The 23,323-nt window shown below is 39.1% G+C and overlaps 1 protein-coding gene across 1 annotated transcript in view; it reads right to left on the reverse strand.

The window, feature by feature from the left end:
- The window catches only part of LOC106875034 (synaptosomal-associated protein 25-like), an 85,276-nt gene that overhangs the window by 13,349 nt on the left and 48,604 nt on the right, over positions 1-23,323 (reverse strand). Inside the window, exon 3 of the mRNA XM_089362274.1 lies at positions 4,994-5,075. The gene's annotated coding sequence lies outside the window, so the exon portion shown is untranslated. The remainder of the gene's footprint in view (positions 1-4,993; positions 5,076-23,323) is intronic.

A 23,323-nucleotide genomic window follows, 5' to 3' on the forward strand; every position in this document is an offset into this window, starting at 1 on the left:
AGCATTATTATTGTTGTCGCTGTTATTGTTATCAATAACATTAATGTGCTAACTTTTTGCCTTTGTACGTACCTGATGTGTGTGTCACACTTACTTCAAGGAAGTGGCAAAGCGAGGGAGAGGAGGACAGAGAGGAAGTAAAAGGGGGAGAGTGAGAGAGAAAGAGAGAGAGTGAAAGAGATAGTGAGTGGTGACGGCGTTCGTTTTGTGTTTTTAAAAATTTTAGAGAGGAAGTAAGAGAAGAAGAAAGAGTGAGAGAGAGAGAGAAAAAGAGAGAGTGAGTTCATTTTATGTTTTTAAATGTTTATCACATCGCAAGGGAAGTAGATACATAGATACATATACACATTGATTAATCAAAAGCGGGAGAGAAGAGGGACAGAAAGGAAGTGAAAAAGAAAGAGAGAAAGGAAGAGAGGCAGTAGATACATAAATCCAAAGAAAAGTTCATACATAGATACATAGACACAGCAAATATCAGATGTCAATTTCACTTTTCATTACCACACGAGGATAAAATTAACTCACAAATGGCTGACTACTCCACAGACATGCATAACATTAACATAGTTCTCAGGGAGATTCAGCCTCACACAGAATATGACAAGGCTGGCCCCTTTGAATTACAGCTACAACTCGAGACATATATATGAATGTATTTGTGTGTGTGTGTGTATAGTTTAGGTTAGTTAAAACATGTTTGCAATAATTAAGCGTCACTTAATTACATAGAGGAGTTGGAGTCAGTAAAATAGACACAATCACTTAATTGCATGGAGGAGTTGGAGTCAAAGGTGCCAATAGTAGAGGAGTCAGAGTCGAAGTTTTTTGTTTCGGCTCCACAACCCTGGTTCTGAGTTCTTATTCTGCAGAAGTTGGCTTTGCTTTTCATCCTTCCAGGGTTGCTAAAATAAAGAACCAGTCGAATACTGAGATTGATGTCCCTGACTTGTCCCCCTCCCTTCAAAAATTGTTGGTCTTGTGTCAAAATTAGAAGGAATTTATCTTTATTGGTCAAATAGTTAGCCATTTAACCAATTAACTGCTTAACAAACCAGATTAATTGATTAACTTAATGAGTCATCAAACAATTGGTTAGTTAATTGGTTAAATAATTAACTAAGTTATCTAACAATGGTTTCAAATTTTGGCATATGGCCAGCAATTTAAGGGAAGTGGGTAGTTAATTACATCAAGCTAGAAAGCTGCACCAAACTCCACTCTGATTTGGCATGGTTTTCTACGGCTGGATACCCTTCCTAACGCCAACCACTCCAACAGTGTAATGACTGCTTTTACGTGCCACTGGCACGGGTGCCATTTGCATGACACCAGGGTGTGTTTACATGCCACTGGCATAGGTACCAATTTGTGTGACACCGATATCTACCACGACTGTGATTTTATTTGGCTTGATGGGTCTTCTGCTCAAGCACGACATAATGCCAAAGGTTTTGGTCATTGCCTCTGTAAGGCCCAACACACACACATACACACACACACACACACACACATATATATATATAAGAAAGAGCATCAATAATAGGCTTTACACATTTATTTATGCATCATGGCTTTACAGCTGTTTCTGATAGGTGTGTTCATAGTTCTGTTTACTCAATTAGTCAGTTGATCAATTGGAGAAAGTGAATGACCTTGATAAATACTATCGTCTTCAGAGTCTGTGTGTGTGTGTGTGTGTGTGTGTGGATTGTCTACCTGGACTTTCGTCTATTCTCCTACACCTGGACTCCTACACTTCGACTGGACCTCTCCTACCCATGAATTACACTGGACTCTTCCTTTGATGATGTATGATATATATATATATATATATATATATATGATGGTGTTGGGTATGTTGTATCCTTTTATATAGCCTCATAGCTTAGTGGTCCAACAAACAGTGATTGATGTGCCAGACCAGAATAATACTAGGATTAATATAATCAAGATTATACATATGTCAATGTATATATACATACATGTATGTATGTATCTAAGTAGTTGTATGTATGTATATATATATATATATATATATATATATATATATATATATATATGCGTGTGTGCATGTTTGTGTGTATGAACACATACATACATTTTGTGTGTGTGTGTGTGTGTGAAGCACCTCATCCACAACCACCACCACCAATAACAACAACAGTAGCAACACACACTAAAATATTTTCCACTTACCCAACGACAAAAGTATTATTAACGGTCATCAGCCAAGTGACATTATCATTAAGACAAAACAAGCATCACCATTATGATTGTTCCATCAGCCAATATCATCACCACCACCATCATCATCATCATCATCATCATTATTATTATTATTATTATGATAAGAACGGCACTGAATGACAACGTTGAGGAAGAGATGGAAAACGAAGGAAGTGATAGAAGGAGGAGGCGGAGGAGGGGGAGGAGGAGGAACAGTAGTAAGAGGTAGGCAGGCTGACAGAGGGGGCATCAAAGCCAGACTTGTTAACCAATATTATACAGAGGTATTAAAGACAAAAGCAGCAAGTAGTATCAGCATTTATGTTGTTGTTGTTGCTACTGTTGCTGTTATAGTTGTTCATGCTGTCATATCTCTCTCTCTCTCTCTCTCTCTCTCTCTCTCTCGTGTTATTGATTTACTCAACCGTGTCAGCATAGTTTTTTTTGCAGATCAATTTATCTTGACATATATCTTCCAGGCTAAATATCACAGCATTATGATAGACTTGGCAGCAACAGACAAAGACGGACGTTAGAAGATGTTAACAAAAAAAATAACAAACAGACGTAGCATTGTAGCATTCGCCTCTTATGTCTGTAATTACTACACACACACACACACACACAGACACACACACACACACACACAGAGGCAGCCACTCTTGGCTAGTTAGACGTCCTCACGCCTGTTGAGTCTCGTGAACAATGCCTAAGTTAATGTCTATGTTAGAGGTGTTGGAAGTGGTGGTGGTGGTGATGGTTGTTGATTGTAATGATGGGGGGTGATGATGATGATGGTGATGATAGTGTGTGTGGAGATGGTGGCGGTGATGATGATGATGGTCCGTTAGTGGCGAGATGATGATGATGGTGGAGGTGACATTGGTGATGAGATTTGTGATGGTGGTGGTAGTGGTGGAGATAATGATGATGGCGGTGTTGATGACGACGATGATGGTGGTGGTGGTGGTGGTGGTAGTAATGGTGATGATGTTGAGAATGATGTTAAGGGAATTGATGATGATGATGATATAATGATGATGATGATGACGATGGTGGCAATAATAACGACAACGATGATGATGATGATGATGATGGTAGCAATAATAATGATGACGATAACGATGATGACGGTGATGATGATAATGATGATGATGACAATCGTGACAACGATGATGATGATGATGATGATGATGAGAATGGTGGCTATAATAATGATGACGACGACGATGACAATGATGACGATGATGATGACGATGATGATGATGAGAATGGTAGCAACGATAATGATGATTGACGGTGATGATGATGAGAATGGTGGCTATAATAATAATGATGATGATGATGACGACGACGACGACATCGACGATGATGATGATGATGACAATCGTGACAAGGATGATGATGACAGTCACAATGATTAAGATGATGACTATGATGGCGGTTACAGAGACGACTATAACAGTGCTGATGCTGATGATGATGATGATGATGATGATGCTGATGATGATGATGGCGATGACAATGATGATAAAGATGAAACATTTACAAACAGCAAATCCGTTTTTTTGCCAGTCTCAGGGCAAAGTCTCAGATACGCTGTGTATCATCATCGTCATCTTTGATGTTGTTGTCATTGTTGCCGTCATCAGATTAACAATCACATTTCCCTGAACGTATGTATGTGTCTGACAGAATTTATCAAGGCCCATTTATTTATTTATTTATTTATTTATTTATTTTTTCAGCCAAGTGCCCTTTCCTGTCACCTGCCTCCACCTGTTTTTCAAGCAAAAAGGCATTCTCTTTCCCCCACACCCCACCGGGGCCCCAGCCAACGTTTCCATAATAAAAGATCAGAAACGAAAGATGCTGCTTGTATGAATAGTGGCGCTCGTTTTACTGCTGTTGCGCAATGTCAGGACAAGGAGAGAGACACATGCACACCCACGCATACGTGCATAAGGTCGCATTAGCATCAAAGCTGAAATTGCGAGACAAACACTCAGATTCACTCGCAATAAATACACACACACACGCACATAGACACATATACACACACACATACGCCCACACGCACATACACAAACTTACACACACATACACAAACTTATACATACACACATATACAAACTTACACACGCCCACACACACATACACAAACTTATACACACGCCCACACACACATACACAAACTTATACACACACACACATATACAAACTTACACACGACCACACACATACACAAACTTATACACACGCCCCCACACACACACACATACACAAACTTACACATGACCACACACATACACAAACTTACACACACGCCCACACACACATACACAAACTTATACACACACACACACACATATACACACACATACACAAACTTACACACGACCACACACACACACAAACTTACACACACACACATACACAGATTTATACACACGACCGCGCACACACACATATACACGCACATACACAAACTTACACACGACCACACACATACACAAACTTACACACATACCCGAACTTATACACACGCCCACACACACACACATATACACGCACATACACAAACTTACACACGACCACACACACATATATTTAGGTATTTAGTTTAGGGATGAGCCAAGGATGAACATTCATGTGAAAAGTTATGACTAGAGTAAAGAGTAAAAAAGAAAGAACATTGAATACACAGGCAAATAGAAGAAACAAAGAAAGAAAGGAAGAAGATGTATAATAAGGTGAAACCTACCTATGTTGGAAACTAAGTCTGTAGTTCAGGCGAAATAGCATTTGTGCTTGATTAAAGGAATATTTCATTTCGTTAATTCTACCTGTAATTACAAAGAAACATTAATAAAATCTCGTTAAGTTTTGAAACATTGTCGAACAAATATAGGGACAGGATGAAAGCCACAACAAATACAGATGAAAATGATAAAATAAATGCACGTCGGTTGCCAGGCATGGTGTTGTGGTTAAGTAGTTCATTTTGGAACCGTGAGGCTGCAGGTTCAATCCCACTGCATGGCAGCTTAGGCAGGTGTCTTCTGTTGTAATACTGGTATGACCACATCTTTCAGTTTCCATCTACCAAATCCACCCACAAAAGTTTTGGTCAACATCGGTTGTCAAGTGATGGTAGGGGAGGGGACAAACAGACATACAAAAACACACACACACACACACACACATATATACGATAGGCTTCTTTCAGTTTCTGTCTACCAAATCCACTCACAAGGTGCCAGGCAGTGAGACTGAACCCAGAATCATTTGATTGGGAAGCAAGCTTCTTACCACACAGTCACTCCTGCATATATATATATATATATATATATATATATATATATATATATATATATATATATATATATATATATATATATATATATATATATTATATATATATATAAATAGGGAGAATTCACATAAAAAACAAAAGAGGAAGACAGGTGGTGTAGACAACAAACAGATGTATTAGTTTAACGCTCAGGAAGTGAAAAAGTCTTTAATGTTTCGAGCCTATGCTCTTCCACAGAAAGAAACAAGGAGAAAATAAAGAATGTGTAGTGGCTGGCGATCTATCATGCCGGATGCCAGACAGAGGGGTCACACAGGAGATCTAGGAAGAAGGATATATATATATATATATATATATATATATATATGATGAGATTCTTTCAGTTTCCATCTACCAAATCCACTCACAAGGTGCCACGCAGTGGGACTGAACCCAGAACCATGTGGTTGGGAAGCAAGCTTCTCACCATGCAGTCACTCTTGCATATATATATATATATATGATGGGCTTCTTTCAGTTTCCGTCTCCCAAATCCACTCACATGGCTTTGGTCGGCCCGAGGCTATAGTAGAAGACACTTGCCCAAGATGCCATACAGTGGGACTGAACCTGGAACCATGTGGTTGATAAGCAAGCTACTTTATTTCATTTCAATTTGCCATAAAGGCAGTACACAGAGAGTAGCTACGGGCTGGACAAAAACATTAATGAGATGAAATGGATGATAAATATGATGGTATAATGAGAGAAGGCAAAAGCCGCCCGCCGAACTTTGCTTCTCTATAACACTCGTCTTTATAAAATTAAATTTTCACATTGAGGCTATGAACCTCGTACATAAAAAGTCATAAATTAAGGCATTTGCTTCTTACGATTTTTCATTACACAATATGAGGCACTCATCCTCTTAGGTTTTTTCGCCCGATATAGCCTTCGCTTCTCTCAAGCAAAACGATGGGTCTGGGTCGGGCCACTTTTCAATACTGAATTCGCCGAGGGGGAAGGAATTCACCAACGCACTTAAATGCCTACTCGACACGACCGCCGCATACACCTGCGGAGGCCAGTCCGGACCCTTAGTACAAGCTACTTACCACACAGCCACTCCGGCACCTTTATGTTCTGAGTTCAAATTCAGTTGAAGTTGACTTTGCCCTTACATTCTTTTCAGGTTGATTAATTAAGAACCACTGGAGCACTGAGACTGATGTAATCAACTTACCCCCCCTCCCCCGTAATTGCTGGCCTTGTGCCAAAATTTGAAATCACAATTTTTTTAGGCAACTAGTTAACTGATTGACCAATTAAGTAATGGATTGCTTGGTCAATCATTTGGTCACTCAGTCAGTAGGTTTGTCCGACCTTTTGCAACCTCGTCAATAATGAACCTTTGTCTGTCACACTCACAATCTCATTTGTTAATTGGTTAATTACTTAACTAGTTGATAACAAATACTACTGCTAATAATAATAATAATAATGATGATGATGATGATGATGATGATAATGATGATCTTTTCTACCTTTGGCACAAGGCCTGAAATTTTGTGGGAAGGGGACTAGTCGATTATATTGACCCCAATATTCAACTGGTATTTATTTGACCGACCTTGAAAGGATGAAAGGTAAAGTCAACCTCAGCGGAATTTGAACTCAGAATGTAGAGATGGATGAAATGCCACTAAGCATTTTGCCGCCCTGTGTGCTAATGATTCTACTACCTCACTGCCTTAATAATAATAATAATAATAATAATAATAATAATAATAATGATAAATGAAAAGACGTGATATATAACCAGGGTGAGTGTGTTTTATTGGCAAAATGACCCTCCCAAAGTATAACGACATCTATTTGAATATACAGTTTTATATCAAGAATCATGCAAAACAAATATGTAAACGATATATTCTTTCGACTTAGCTGTCTGTGTTGCCAACCAACAAGGAGGATGTCTGGCTCTTTAGTATTTAAACCAACTTTGTCCAATCCATATATATATTCTACCTGCTTTATGTTCAAACTGGCCAGATCCAGCCTCTCACACTAACCCCATAATGTCATTCTAAAAATAACAAATACATCATTGTAATTTCAAAGCTGTGAGATAATGTTTGATTAATTGCAAACTGTGAATAAAGAAGAATTTATATTTGACAAAATGTTGTTGGCACTCCGTCGCTTACGACGTCGAGGGTTCCAGTTGATCCGATCAACGGAACAGCCTGCTCGTGAAATTAACGTGCAAGTGGCTGAGCACTCCACAGACACGTGTACCCTTAACGTAGTTCTCGGGGATATTCAACGTGACACAGAGTGTGACAAGGCTTGACCCTTTTGAATTACAGGCACAACAGAAACAGGAAGAAAGAGTGAGAGAAAGTTGTGGTGAAAGAGTACAGCAGGGTTCGCCACCAACCCCTGCCGGAGCCTCGTGGGGCTTTTGGTGTTTTCGCTCAATAAACACTCACAACGCCCGGTCTGGGAATTGAAACCGCGATCCTATGACCACGAGTCTGCTGCCCTAACCACTGGGCCATTGCGCCTCCACTCATTTGACAGAATAATCTGAATGTTAAAGGGGGTTAAAGGGCAGAACCTCAAGAGTCCCTTCTATCTTGTAGTCGTTGTTACTCAGAGTAACTGTTGCGTAGGTGCATTACATTCGCTCAATTGTACTTTACATAATGTAAACCGCACTCAGCGTTTGTTGCAACATACATAATCAGATCAAGTGGATTAACAACAACAATAACAAAGCTGACATTCAAAGAAGTGAACCATCAACATGACTAATAACTGTAATACTCGGTAAATCAACAGGCCTTTATGTGGTCACTTAGCTTGCTAGAAATAGCAGCCAGATACCCCAGAAATCTCATCCTGCTGTCTTTAGCAAAATACATATTGGATAACGTGGTCCTGGATTCTTAACATGGGATAAAGGCAAGATGGTCGTGGCTGGAATGCCTTTGATCACAGTTCAATTAGGACCTATATTTGAAAATATATAACACACATTTAATCCCCCAAAAATGTCTCAAAGAAAAAAGAAAATCACTCCAGGACTTATCTGTGAAGTTAGCCCTCCCATTCAAAAGTTGAAGTTTAAAGTTTCCTCCTCGGGTCATACCGACTCATAAGGGTCAGTCTCCCGGTTTCAGTGGCGTATATATTCCCCACCTGAACAGGATGCCAGTCCGTCACAAGATAACTCGTTTTTGACAGGTGAGTGGACTGGAGCAACGTGAAATGAAGTGTTTTGCTCAAGAACACAACACGTCGCCCGGTCCAGAAATCGAAACCACAATCTTACGATCATGAGTCCAACACTCTAACCACTAAGCCACGTGCCTCCACTGGGCCTCCCATTGGCTCATTTTGTCCTTGATGCTTACCTTTTTCCTGAATCTGCTCAGGTGAAATTGGGGTGCATCTAACATTGGCTTCGAAATTTGGCACAAGGCCAGCAATTTCAAGGGATGGTGAAGTAAGTCGATTACAGAAACCCCAAATGCTCAACAGGTACTTATTTCATCAACCCCACAGAGATGAAAGGCAAAGCCGACCTTAGCGGAATTTGAACCTGGAACTATTACCAGCACTGCCAATGACAAAACCAAGAACAACATCAATAATGACACTCTACCACCTAAAACGATGGAACGACACACTAGGTAATGCAGTTCTGGATACACAATGCCTGAAATACAAAAAAAAAAACAGGATGGTCATGGCTGGAACGCTTTTGGTTATAGGTCTGTCCAAACACAACTGACTAGGGACTTGCCTGTTTTATTTTATTTTATTTTATATCTTACTTTTCCATCTTTCTACACTTATACTCCACTCAGTTGAGGGGGAAGGGGATTTTGTCTCGCAAGTACTTGATGACCTCACTAATGCTCATTTGTTAATTGGTTAATTAGTTAACTAGTTCAGTAGTAGTAATAATAACAGCAACAACAATCATCATCATCATCATCATTTAACATCCGCTTTCTATGCTAGCATGGGTTGGACGATTTGACTGGGGACTGGCGAACTAGAAGGCTACACCAGACTCTAATCTGATCTGGCAGAGTTTCTACAGCTGGATGCCCTTCCTAATGCCAACCACTCCAAGAGTGTAGTGGGTGCTTTTTACGTGCCACTGGCACGAGGGCCAGTCCAGCAGTACTAACAATAACAATAATAATAATAATAATAATAACTGGAACTTCCCAATACAGACAGAAAAATTGATTCCAATCGACCAGACATTGTGATCAAGGACTACAACAGAGGAACTTGTCTGTTAATAGATATGTCTGTCCCACAAGGTCAAAATGTCTCAGGAAAGGAAAACGAAAAGGTTTCTCACTATAAAGATCTGCAAATTGAAATCTCAAAAATGTGAAAGCTTAGTACTATGATAATACCAGTGGTATTTGGTGCGTTGGGAATGATAAAGAAGGGAGCTGAGAAGTATATTGAGCAACTCCCTGGTAACTCCAATCTCCGTGAACTACAGAAGACAACCTTGATGGGTACAGCCCATGTACTACAGAAAGCGCTCTCCATCTAAAATGGTATAAATGTGGTGATCATTTTAGCATGCATAGCAAAACAAAAGAGCCCTTGCTATTCTTAGCCTCTGGAGGATGCCAGGTACTAAAAGGCAGCTGATATAAAGTTCTAATGAAAAGAAACTATAAATAATAATAATAATTATACACAAACATGCACCACCCAAAAGCAGAGGTTGATCGTCTGTACATACCTAGAAGTAGTGGGGGAAAGGAATGATGCAGGTAAAACTGTGCTATAAGACCTCCACAATAGCAATGAACAGGTACTTGTCTAGTACAGACAAATGGATACTGCGGCTTGTGTGCAAATACGAAAGCAGCAAAAAAATCACATTCTATTGTCAGAGAAGCTTTCAAATCCAAGTGGTAGTGGAACAGACACAAATACACACAAACAAACAAACACATATACCTATATAAGACAGGCTTCAACAGAGTTTCTTAATTCTTCATTGCTCACAAGGGGCTAAACATAGAGAGGACAAACAAGGACAGACAAAGGGATTAAGTTGATTATATCGACCCCAGTGCGTAACTGGTACTTAATTTATCGATCCCGAAAGGACGAAAGGCAAAGTTGACCTCGGCAGAATTTGAACTCAGAACGTAACAGCAGACGAAATACCGCTGAGCATTTCGCCCGGCGTGCTAACGTTTCTGCCAGCTCGCCGTCTTTTACACAGTTTCTGTCTACCAGATTCACTCACAAGGCATTGCTTGGCTTGGGACTATTGTCAAAGACTCTTGCCCAAGTTGCTTTTGCAATGGAATTGAACCCAAAACCACATGGTTTCAAAGCACACTGCTTAACCACAGAGCCATGCCTCCACCTACATATATTAGTTTTCACACAGTTTCTGTCAATTAAATTTCATTCACAGGAATAAGATCAAGACAAGGCTACAGCAGAAGACACTTGTCCATGGCAGACTGCAGAGGAATTGAACCTGCAGCCACCTGATTGAAGAACCAAACGTCTTAACCACATTCCTACGGCCTGCAAATGTTTTGTGCAGCATTCTCTATTAATTTTACCATCTGTCTCCCTGAATAATTACAACAGTCACAACAACAACAACAATAATAATAATAATAATAATAATAATCTAACAATAATAAACAAAATAAAGGCCAAGTCTTTAAGAAGCAATTAGTGTTTATGAGATTAATCTAAATGCCACTGTAGTTGTGGAAGATTAATGAAGGTGAGAAAAACTGACATTCATTAATTGTGTATGTGCACGTGGTGCATATGGGCTGTGTGTGTGTGTGTGAGTGAGTATAGTATGTGCTGTGTGTGTGGGGGTGGGTGGGTGTAATGTTAACCGTTTCCTCCAGCTTTTATCAAAACTGATGGTATGAATACTTTAAATAATTTTTCACTAATGAGAACATGAACTCTCATTCACACACACACACACACACACACACACACACACTTACACACACATGATGGTTGCAACTTGATTTTGAGTTAAGCCATCACTTAATCATTCTTTTAAACATCAGCAACATGGATGTGGATTTTTTCCAGTCCTGCTCGGGACTTACCCTCTTTTATCACAAATGCAGCAGTGATGGGCACCTCTTACAGTAGGTGCTACAATAATGTTTCTGGTAAACTTTTATGAGAAATTTCGGTCCACTTCCCCATGAACATTCTTTTCTACACCCCCTGCATATTTCCCTATGGCTGGACATGTTTATATAGTAAACAGGAAGCAAATGACATTATGTGTATGAGAATAACATACTATATAATTGTTTGATGTCAAGACAAGGATACACATACACACACATAGATATATGTATGTATATACATACACATATATATGCATGCACACACACACACATATAAATAATGTGTTACCACACAGTTTCCATCAACCGAATTCACTCACAAGGCATTGGTTTGCCCAGGGCTATAGTACAAGACATTTGCTCAAGATGTGATGGAGAGGAATTGAAACCAAGACTTGATTACAAAGAGAACTTCTTGGCTATTTAACTCTCAGGTCTGAGGATAACCTCCATTCTTTTCTTCCTTTGCCATTATTCACACACACACACACACTCATATGAGTGTGTGTGTGGGGGGAACTGCAAATATATATATATATATAATATAATATAGGATAAATTCTTTATAAGAATTTATCAAGTAGTCAGCGTGAAAAAACCTCGACTTATTTAGTCCCTCGATAGCGTGAGGCATTAATACACAGTTAATGCCCTTTATATATATTTAAATATATTTATATATATATATTTCGTTTTTGGATTTGGTTTGCAAAATTTTTTATGTGATTTCGTGTGTTGAAGCATATTCTGTTGTGTCTGAGGAGAGTCATTTTCTTATTGTGCCTTAAAATTTAACACACTCACCGGTAAAATTTCCACTTATTTCTTATTTTTATCTTCCTAAAATTTTCGTTGCGTCTTGCAACCTTTTCAATAGTCTTGACTCTTGCAAGACGTAACGAAAATTTTAGGAAAATAAAAATAAGAAATAAGTGGAAATTTTACCGGTGAGTGTGTTAAATTTTAAGGCACAATAAGAAAATGACTCTCCCCAGACACAACAGTATATATATATATATATATATATGTGTGTGTGTGTATGTATATATGCAGACATACATGCATGTGCTCCCATACTCGAAGATGTGCATACTCACACATGTACACATATGCATGCACACACACATCCACACAAGACCGGTCGCTATCCAGCTATTTAGTGTCTGAAGCTAAACATTCATCCCAACCCATGAAACATTTAACCAACCAACCAACCAAACAACCTGTTGCGTCAACCTGTTTATTGTGGTAAACCTAACATTTGGATAAAGTAACTGGGGTTGGGTTAGGGTTAGGGTTAGGGTTAGGGTTAGCAGGAAGTGTTTCAGCCAGACCAAAAGATAAACTGGCCGTGAGGGGATGGACGGAGAGAGATCTGTGAGTGTTTGGTGGTAATGGTGATGGTGGAGGTGGTGGTGGTGGTGGTGGTGGCATGGACTGTGGTCATGGTAGTTTGAAAGGAGGAGTAAGGAGGCAGTGGTAGTGACAGACAGAGAAAGAGTGCAAGAGAAATAGAGAGAGGGGGATTGGGAGAAGGGGAGAAAGGAGAGTGAGGGAGAGAGAGAAACAAAAAAGGAGAGAGAGAGAGAGAGAAAGAAAGATAGACAGAAAAAGAGAGACAAACAGAGAAATAGAGAGCGGGGGGATTGAGAGAAGGGATTGGGAGAAGGAGGAGAGATAGAGAGAAAGGAGAGTGAGGGAGAGAGGGAAACAAAAAGGAAGAGAAAGATAGATAGACAGAAGAGAGACAAACAGAAAGAGAGATAGATAGGCAGAAAGACTGGGAGAGAGAGAAAGAGAAATAAAGATAAATAGACAGAGAAAGAGAGAGAGAGAGAGACAGACAGAGAAAGAATGAGATAATGATGAAGAGAGAAAAACAGAGAGAGGCAAAAACAAGGAGAAAGCAAATGAGAGAGAGAGAGAGATAAGAAGAAAGAGAGAAAAATAAATATAAGAAACAAGTGAGAAAGGAGACGTAACTGAGAGAGAAAGGCGGGAGACAGAGCGGAAAAGAAAGAAAGAGAACATGAGAGGTAGAGAGAGAGAGAGAGGAAAAGAAAGAAAGAGAATGTGAGAGGAAAAGAGAGAGAGAGAGGAAAAGAAAGAAAGAGAACATGAGAGGTAGAGAGAAAAAGAGAGAGAATAAATGAAAAAACGGAAATAGGAAATATGGGAAAACTAACGAGAAACAATAAATATTGCCAGAAGAAGAAAAGAAAAAAGAAAATGCCAAAAAAAAAAGTTTTAAAAAAAACCCAAAAAAGAACATGAGTAAAAATCAAAACCAATGTTTTTTGTCGGCCAACTTCCCACAACCAGTATCAATTAGGAGGAAACTGATTGGAAAGTTTTTCCTCCAATCAACACACAAACTGATAACCAATCAATGCCTTGTTTGGCCACAGATCAAAACTTATTGTTTTATATAGTTTGTTGTTTTGTTGTTTTTTTTTTGGTTCTAAAAAATATTTTTGTTGTTTGTTTAGTTTTATGACAGTTTTATTTTATGTCTTATTTCGTGATCAATAACACAGTTGGTTACAGGTTTTGGAAGGGCCAATAACTGGTTCACTGCATTTTTTATGGTGAGAGACATAAGGGATTGTCTAACTTGGCAGAACAAATACAACGCAGCGTGTTTTGTGTTTGATAGTACCAGGTTTTTTTCTTTTCTTTTTTTCTTTTTCTCACCAAGTTGCAGGCATGGCTGTGTGGTTAGGAAGCTTGCTTTTCAATGCCATGCCGTTTCAGTTTCAATCCTACTGCATGGCACATTGGGCAAGTGTCTTCTACTATAGCCCCAGGGTCAATCAACATCTTGTGAGTAAATTTGGTAGATGGAAATTGTACAGAAACCCATCACATGCTTGTGTGTGTGCATACTAGCACTTGTGTGTTTGTGTCTGTGTTTATTATCCTACCCCCCCCCCCCCAGTAGGATGTGGGACGTGCGTAAACATCACAGCAGCTCAAATGATCTCAATGTGAGGACATACAAACAAACATCTATGCACACACATATCTATGCTTCCCAACTACATGGTTCCGGGTTCAGTCCCACTGTCTGGCACCCTGGGCAAGTGTCTTCTACTGTAGACCTAGGCTGACTGAAGCTTGTGAGTGGATTTGGTAGACGGAAACTGAAAGAAACCCAATGTGTGTGTGTGTGTGTGTGTGTCCTACCACTGCTTGACAACCAGTGTTGGTTTGTTTATATCTGTGTAACTTGCAGTTCGGCAAAAGAAACTGACAGTGTAAGTACCAGGCTTTAAAAAAATAGTAATTGTGTCGATACGTCCAATAACCGCACCAACTAAAAGACAAACACACACACACACAATGCTTCTGTACATTTCATTCTACCAAATTCACTCACAAAACAGAGGTCAATTTGAGACTATAGAAGACACTTGCCCAAGGTACCACACGGTGGAACTGAACCCTAAAGCCATGTGATCACAAAACAAACACCTTACCCACACAGCCATACTTATGCCTATACTTTCATAATAAATCAGTGAAGGAGTTTGAACATTAGTGGTTCACAAACATTTTTTTAACCATGGTCCCCTTTCATTACTATTTTATTCTGGTGGACCCCCCCTCCCCATAGACATCCAATGTTTAATCCTTTAGCATTTAAACTGACTATATCTGGCCAAAATAGTCTACCTGATTTAGGTTTAAACCAGCCTGATCTGGCCTCTCGCACCTACTCTACAATGTCATTCTAAAAATAAACAATCACATCATCAAAATCTCAAAGCTCTGAGATTAATTCATGATTAATTGAAAAAAATATGAATAAATAAGCATTACATTTAACGAAATAATTTGAATGCGAAAGAGTTAAAAACTAGTTTTATAAATACATCTTTCAAAATTCCTATTTTGTTTTTCACATATTCACTTGTGTCGGTTTGCAATAGAACTCTCTGAGAGGACATGTTTCAGTGGTTGGAAGCATGTTAAACCATGTAAAATGTTACAGAAAGAAACCTAACTGTTTCTTGCAATACATCGTCATCGTCATCATCATCATTTAACGTCCATTGCTCATGCTGGCATGGGTTGGATGGTGTGACCAAGGCTGGCATGCTGGAAGGCTGCACCAGACTCTAGTCCGATTTGCTATGATTTTCTACGGTCGGATGCCCTTCCTAACACCAACCACTCCAAGAGTGTAATGGGTGCTTTTATATGCCACTGGCATGGGTGCCGCGACTGCAATTTTGCTCAGCTTGATGGGCCTTCTTCTCAAGCACAACATAATGCCAAAGATCTCGGTCATTGCCTCTATAAGGCCTAATACTTGAAAGGAACTCAGCCACTTTGCCTCTGTGAGGCCCAACACTGAAAAGGAACTCAACCACTTTTTCTCTGTGAGGCCCAACACTCGAAAGAAACTCAACCACTTTGCCTCCATGGGGCCCAACATATAATCTAAGACAAAATTTTTTTCATGGACCCTTAAAATACTACTGTGGCTCCCTAATTTACTATCTTGTTTGGACCCCAGTTAGAAATATCTCATATGGACCCTGGTTTGAACTAACGCTCTAAATAGACATTCAACATGCTAGAAATAGCAGTAAAAAAAAAAGAACTCCCTCAAACCACATCCTATCATCTTAATGAAAAAATACATTGGATTACGTTGTCCAAGGTGCATTATTCCAGAAGGAAAGACAATATGGTCATAGCTGTGTTGCTAATACAGAGTTTTAATCAATGTGTCAGTTTGATTTAGCAGTGCTGACCTGATCAGAGTTATATATCTCACTTGTACACAAAAATAGTTTGTTTGTATTAAGAGATGAGGGTGGAATCAACAAACTACATGAAAATTGGTTGTTAATTGAAGAATTAGGTAACATCTGTGGATTGTGAATACGAATCGATAACACCGACAAATGCATTCCTTTACCAAGATTTTCAAACATCAATAACTTGTCAATATGTGGATACACAACAATGACCTTCACTCCCCACGCACCAATATTATTGTTGTTGTTGTTGTTGTGTTGTGGTGGTTGTTTTTTCTGTTGCTGTCTTTCTAAGCAACAATCACAAAAGTCATTTAACCTAAAGATTTCAAATTTAGAGAGAGAGAGACAGACAGACAGACATAGAGAAAGAGAGAAAGAAATGTAGAGATAGCAGAAGAAAGAAAGAATGAAAAAAGAAAGAGAGAAAGAAAGAGGGGAGAGAGAAGAGACAGAAATAAAAAGAAAGAAAGGAAACAAGAGAAAAAGACAGAGAAAAATAAAATGGCAAAAATAATCAATAATTACAAGAAAATTTAACAAAACAAGACGAAAAGGGAAAAACAGAAAAAATCCAAACAGATTCACAAAACAGCAAAATTAAATAATTTAAAGAGTTTTAATGATTTTTACACAAAAATAGAAGAGAAAGAGAGAGAGAGAAAGAAAAAATGAAGGAGAGAGAAAGAAGTGAAAGAGTGAATGAGAAATACATAATAATTAAAAATTTGTATGTTTTATTTTTAGCCCATCACCCCCACCTCATCTCGATTAAACCACACCCTGGAACAATGATGGTGAGTTTGTTTAGGAGGAGGAAAGGAAGGATAAGATGTTTTCTTTTAATCAGAAAATGTACTGAAAATGAACTCGAAAAGGCAAAAAAAAATATATATATTGGACTGGATTTGAATTCAATCAGGTAGAAATTATTCCAGAAATACAGGTGTATTTGATGAAAAGACACACAGACAGGCAAAGAGAGACTGGCAGACAGAGATGGGAAATGTATAAGAACAGGGATGGTGAAGGTGGGAAGGAAAACAGAAAGGTATAGGAGAGAGAGGGGGAGAGAAAAGAGGAAAAGAGAGGGGGAGGGGAAGGAAAAGAGAGTGGGGAGAGGAGATTTATGTTTTGGCACTATATGAAACTTGATTGGGTAGAAAGATGATCAAAGGTATTCCAGATATGGCCATCATGTCTTGAGAAAGATGGTAGACCACGATTTGATGGTGAGAGGGAGAGAGAGACAAAGATAAAAATGAGGAGGAGAAAAAGTAAGAGATATGAAGAGAGAGAGAGAGAGGGGGAAAGGAAAGGGTTAGAGCCAGGACAGAGAGATATGAGGAGAGAGAGACACACACAGGAGAGAGAGAAAGAGGAAAGGGTTAGAGCCAGTATAGAGAGATACAGAAGAAGGAGAGAGAAAGAGGGGGAGAGGGGGAGAGAGACAGAGAGCAGGAGAAATCTTTTATCTTTTATGTGTTTCAGTCATTGGACTGTGGCCATGCTGGGGCCACCTTGGGCAAATGTCTTTTATTATAGCCTTGGACTGTCAAAAGCCTTGTGAGCAGATTTGGTAGATGGAAACTGAGAGAAACCTATTGTTTTGTGCTTGTGTTTGTTCTCCACTGCCCCTTGACAACTGGTGTCGATGTGTTTATGTCCCTGTGACTTAGCGGTTCAGCAAAAAAGCTTGAGAGACTAAATAAATACAAGTCTTAACGAAATGAAAAATAAAAAAAGTACTGGGGTCGATTCATTCTACTAAAATTCTTCAAGGGTGGTGGGTGCCCCAGCATGGTCGCAGTCCCATGACCGAAGCAAGTAAAATATGAAAGATATATGATGACGATGACGATGATTTTATTGACATAACAGAAAAGTGACAAATACATTGTGTGTGTACGTAATAAACAAAGCACACATGTTTGAGAAACAGATGAATACATGTACATACGTAGATAAAAACGAAACAAACAAACAAAAAGTAAATGATTGCAATATTGAGAGATAGAGATGCACAAAGCAAATGCTAGAGACAGAGGCATGGCAGCTCTTAAATGTTGAAAGCTGAATGAATTAATATGAAATTACAACAGAACTACAGTGGAAATGTCACAGTGAGTGTATATCTGATATATAATCTTATAGTGGAGGTGCAATGGCCCAGTGGTTAGGGCAGAGGACTCGTGGTCATAGGATCGTGGTTTCGATTCCCAGTCCGGGCGATGTGAGTGTTTATTGTGCAAAAACACCTAAAGCTCCACGAGGCTCCGGCAGGGGATATTGGCAAACCCTGCTGTAGTCTTCCACCACAAATTTCTCTCACTCTTACTTCCTGTTTCTGCTGTATCTGTGTTTCAAAGGGGCCAGCCTTGTCATATTCTGTGTCACGCTGAATCTCCCCGAGAACTACGCTAAGGGTACACGTGTCTGTGGAGTGCTCAGCCACTTGCATGTTAATTTCATGAGCAGGCTGTTTCGTTGATTGGATCAACTGGAACCCTCGTCGTCGTAACCGACAGAGTGCCGTAGTATAATCTTATACACAAACTCACACAGACACATATATTACATTGCTGTATGGTTAAGAAACTTGCTTTGCAACAATGTGGTCTCAAGTTCAGTCTCACTGTGTAGTACCTTGGGCCATGTCTCTTCCAATAATCCCTAGCTGACCAAAGCTTATAGAGATTGGATTTAGTAGATGGAAACTGAAAGAAATTTATACTTCATCCTCATCCTCATCATCATCCTTTAGTGTCTGTTTTCCATGCTGGTATGGGTTAGATGGTTTGACTGGAACCAGTAAGCCAGAGAGCTGTACCAAGTTCCATTCTGGTTTGGCTTGGTTTCTACAGCTGGATGCTCTTCCTACCACCAACCACTCCAAGAGTGTAATGGTTGCTTTTTATGTGCCACTGGCATGCGTGCTTTTATGTGCCACCCATCACGAGTGCTAGTTACATGACACCAACATCAGCCAATGAATATCCATACAGAAATCCCTCAATTATCATGGGTGTTATGTTTCAAAACCTCCCACGAAAATAATTAAAATCTAAAAAAAATATAAATACCTATTAGAATGAAAATGAAAACTGAACCCAACAGTTTTCTGTGTATTTTTAAGGGGCTAAAATGGCTCTCCCCTGTTGCAGTTTGCATTGGATTCAACACACAAGAGTCCTAAATCCACTTGTTATCAATTTGTTTCTCATCTCTCTGGGGGTTGATTAAAATAAAGTACCAGTTGAGTATTTGGGCAGACGGTTCCCCAGCAAGACTAAAGAGTCTTCTTTACTCTTCCATACTTGACTGCCTACAGTTCATTCAAGCAACAAGATCAAGAGGATGGTGTGCACCACCATCATCATCATCATCATCATCATCATCATCATCATCATATAATCTCTGTTTTCCATGCTGACATCAGTTGGCTGGTTTGACAGGAGCTGGTGAGCCAGCAGACTGCACCAAGCTCTATATACTCTGCTTTGGCTGTGGTTTCTGCAGCTGGATGCCCTTCCTAATGCCAACCCCTTCACAGAGTATACTGGGTGCCTTTTTTTTTTTTTCATGTGGCACCAGCACCAGTGAGGTCACCAAATAACTTGTAAGACAAGACTCCTCAACTTAGAAGGGATTAAAACTGAGTGAGTGTGTGTGTTTGTGTGGCTTTGTGCCAGGTGACGAGAAGTTAGAGCATACAGAAACACCATTAAATCTTTAATTGCCATACTGACTCAGGCACATTCTCTCTCTCTCTCTCTCTCTCTCTCTCTCTCTCTCTCTCTCTCTCTCTCTCTCTCTCTCTCTCTCTCTCTCTCACACACACACACACACACACACACATGCCCGCATATGCAAACATTCTTTATTACTCAAACAAATACACAAATATTACCACCCACCTCCCCACCCCTTCACCCAGTGAAACAGATGTCAATAATTGAAGTCTGATAGACAGACAGACAGACAGACAGACACACAGTTCGTGATTGGCTGTCACCAATCATTATTGACAAACACACAACAGACTTATGAAGAGGCCTCTACATGACTGCTGTTCAACTTGCTAGAAACAGCAGCCAGATCTTCCTCAAATCACATCCTGTTGGTTTAACGAGAACAAGGAGACATTTGACAATGTACTTCACTGCCTGAGTACAAAAAAATAATAATAAATAAATAAATAAATATTTTAAAAAAACCCATCGGATAGTTATTGTTGGAATGCATTTGATGTTACAAATTTGCTTGATCGTGGCAGACCTTGGGCTAAACAGCAAACCGTTTTGCAGTCTGTTTATCCAATGTAATCAGCTCTTTAGAAACCTCCCAGCTTAAGTGAGACATAGAAATTAATGAATAAACAGAACAGTAAATAAATAATTTGAGCTCCAGTTGAAGCTTGATGATGATGATGATGATGATAATGATGATGATGATGATATAATTATTATTGTAGTTCATTACTGAGGTGTGTGAGGTGAGATTTGAGGGTGTTGAATCATCATCATCATCGTCATAATCATTATGGTCGTCATAGTCATTGCCATCATTTAATATCCATTTTCCCATGCTTTCCTGAGGCAGGTTTTCAATGGCTGGATACCTTTCCTGTCACCAACCCTCACCTGTTTCCAAGAAAGGTGATATTTTGCCCATGATTGGACGTGAGGAAAAATATTATCTTACTTGGAAACAACGATGACACACATTTGCAGACTAAATCCTTTACATTATCATAAATAATTGAATTTTGCTGAATATAATATAGCAGTATTGTTGTAGAAATAGTTGTGGTTAAACACTTCTACATTATCTTAACTAAAAGGATTTTGTTGATCAGAACATAATACAGCATAATCGTGGTAGGAATGGTTATTGTTAAGTACTTTACATTATCAGAGATAACAGAATTTTGCTAACTACAACATATGACATTCTCATGGTCTAAATATTTTACAAAGTGTTTAACCCTTTAGCATTTAAACCGGCCATATCCGGCCAAAAGTATTCTGCCTGTTTTATGTTAGAACTGGCCAGATCTGGTCTCTCACACCAACCCTACAATATCGTCTTAAAAATTAGCAGCTACCTCATCAAAATCTCATAGCTACAAGATAATGCTTGATTAGTTCAAAAGAATGTGGGTAAAAAAGCATTAATTTTGGCAGAATAATGCGAACACTAAAGGGTTAAACACTTCATACATCTCAAACAACAGAATTTCGATGAACGCTGTCGAGTCAGGAAAAACTGTGGTGATTACAGCTTATTTTCTTTCTGACCCATAAGTAAATTATAACAGTTCAGTTTAATGAAAAATTAAAAAGAGGGGGTAGAGGAAGAAATGAAGGGAGAAAAAGTAAGAAGCAAGAGGAGGAGAGAGAGAGAGAAAGAGAAGGTAATTATTATTCATTGTTCGGACACATGCCAATGACCACAATGTCAATGAAGTGTGTAAGTCCAGCTGCAATTAATATAGTTTTACAGCTCCACTCTGTAGATCTCAGCAGTTCTGTCCATTATTTATGTGGCAATAACAAATCAGATGTGAACAGCCATGACTTTGTAATAAAGAAGGGGGCTTTGCTTTGTAACTATTGGGGTTTATGTTTCATCCCTCTGCATGGTACCTTCAGCATGTGTCTCCTATAGTACCCTTGCATTGATCGATGCTTTGTATGGGATTTGAACTCAGAATGTAGCAACAGGCTAAATTCTGCCAAGCATCTCGTCCAGCGTGCTAACGATTCTGCCAGCTCACTGTCTTAGATAATAATAATGATGATGATGATAATAATAATAATAATAATCCTTTCTACTAAAGGCATGAGGCCTGAAATTCTTCAAGAGAATGGTCCAGTTGATGACGTCGAACCCCAGTGCATAACTGGTACTTAATTTATCGACCATGAAAGGATGAAAGGCAAAGTCGACCTTGGCAGAATTTGAACTCAGAACGAAGTGATGGGTGAAATACCGCTAAGCAATTTGTTTGGCACTAACAATTCTGCCAGCTCACTGCCGTAATAATAATAATAATAATAATAATAATAATAATAATAATAATAATAATAATGATGATGATAATGATAATGATGGTTTCTGATTTAGGCACAAAGCCAGCAGTCTTGAAGGGAGGTGGTTAGCCAATAACTATCGACCACAATATTTGGCTAATACTTTATTTTATCGACCCCAGAGGAATGAAAGACAAAGTTGACCTCAGCAGGATTGCAAAGCTTTTTCCAACATTTTAATGATTCTACTAATTCACCCCCACCCCTAACAACAACACCAACAGCAACAACATTAATAATAATAATAATGATGCTTTAAATATAAATAGCAATAATGGTTTCCGATTTGGGCAGAAGTCCAAAACTTCTAAGGGGATGGGGTTAGTTGAGGTCATTGATCCAAGGACTTGATGAGCACTTTATTTTATCAACCCCAGAAAGGATGATAGGCGAAGGTGGCCTTGGGAGGATTCGAAACCAAAACATAAAAAGCTGGAAGAAGTACAGATAAAACTGACTCCGATGGGGTTTGAACTCGTGAACTGACGATGATAATAATGGTCTCAAAGTTTGGCACAGGGCCAGCAGTTATTGACCCTCAATCCTCAACTGGTGCTAATTGTGTCGACACAGAAAAAGTGAAAGGCAAAGTCGCCTTCTGTAGAATTTGAGCTCAGGACATAACCACAGATGAAATGCCGCTAAGCATTTTGCCCCACATACTAACGACTCTGCCAGCTTGATGCCTTAATTAACAACAATAATAATGGTGTCTAATTTAAGCACAAGGAAAACAATTTCAAGGCAAAGAAGGTTAGTCAA

This window comes from Octopus bimaculoides, chromosome 14, assembly GCF_046866305.1.
Source record: "Octopus bimaculoides isolate indiv1 chromosome 14, ASM4686630v1, whole genome shotgun sequence".
Taxonomy (NCBI): Eukaryota; Metazoa; Mollusca; class Cephalopoda; order Octopoda; family Octopodidae; genus Octopus; species Octopus bimaculoides.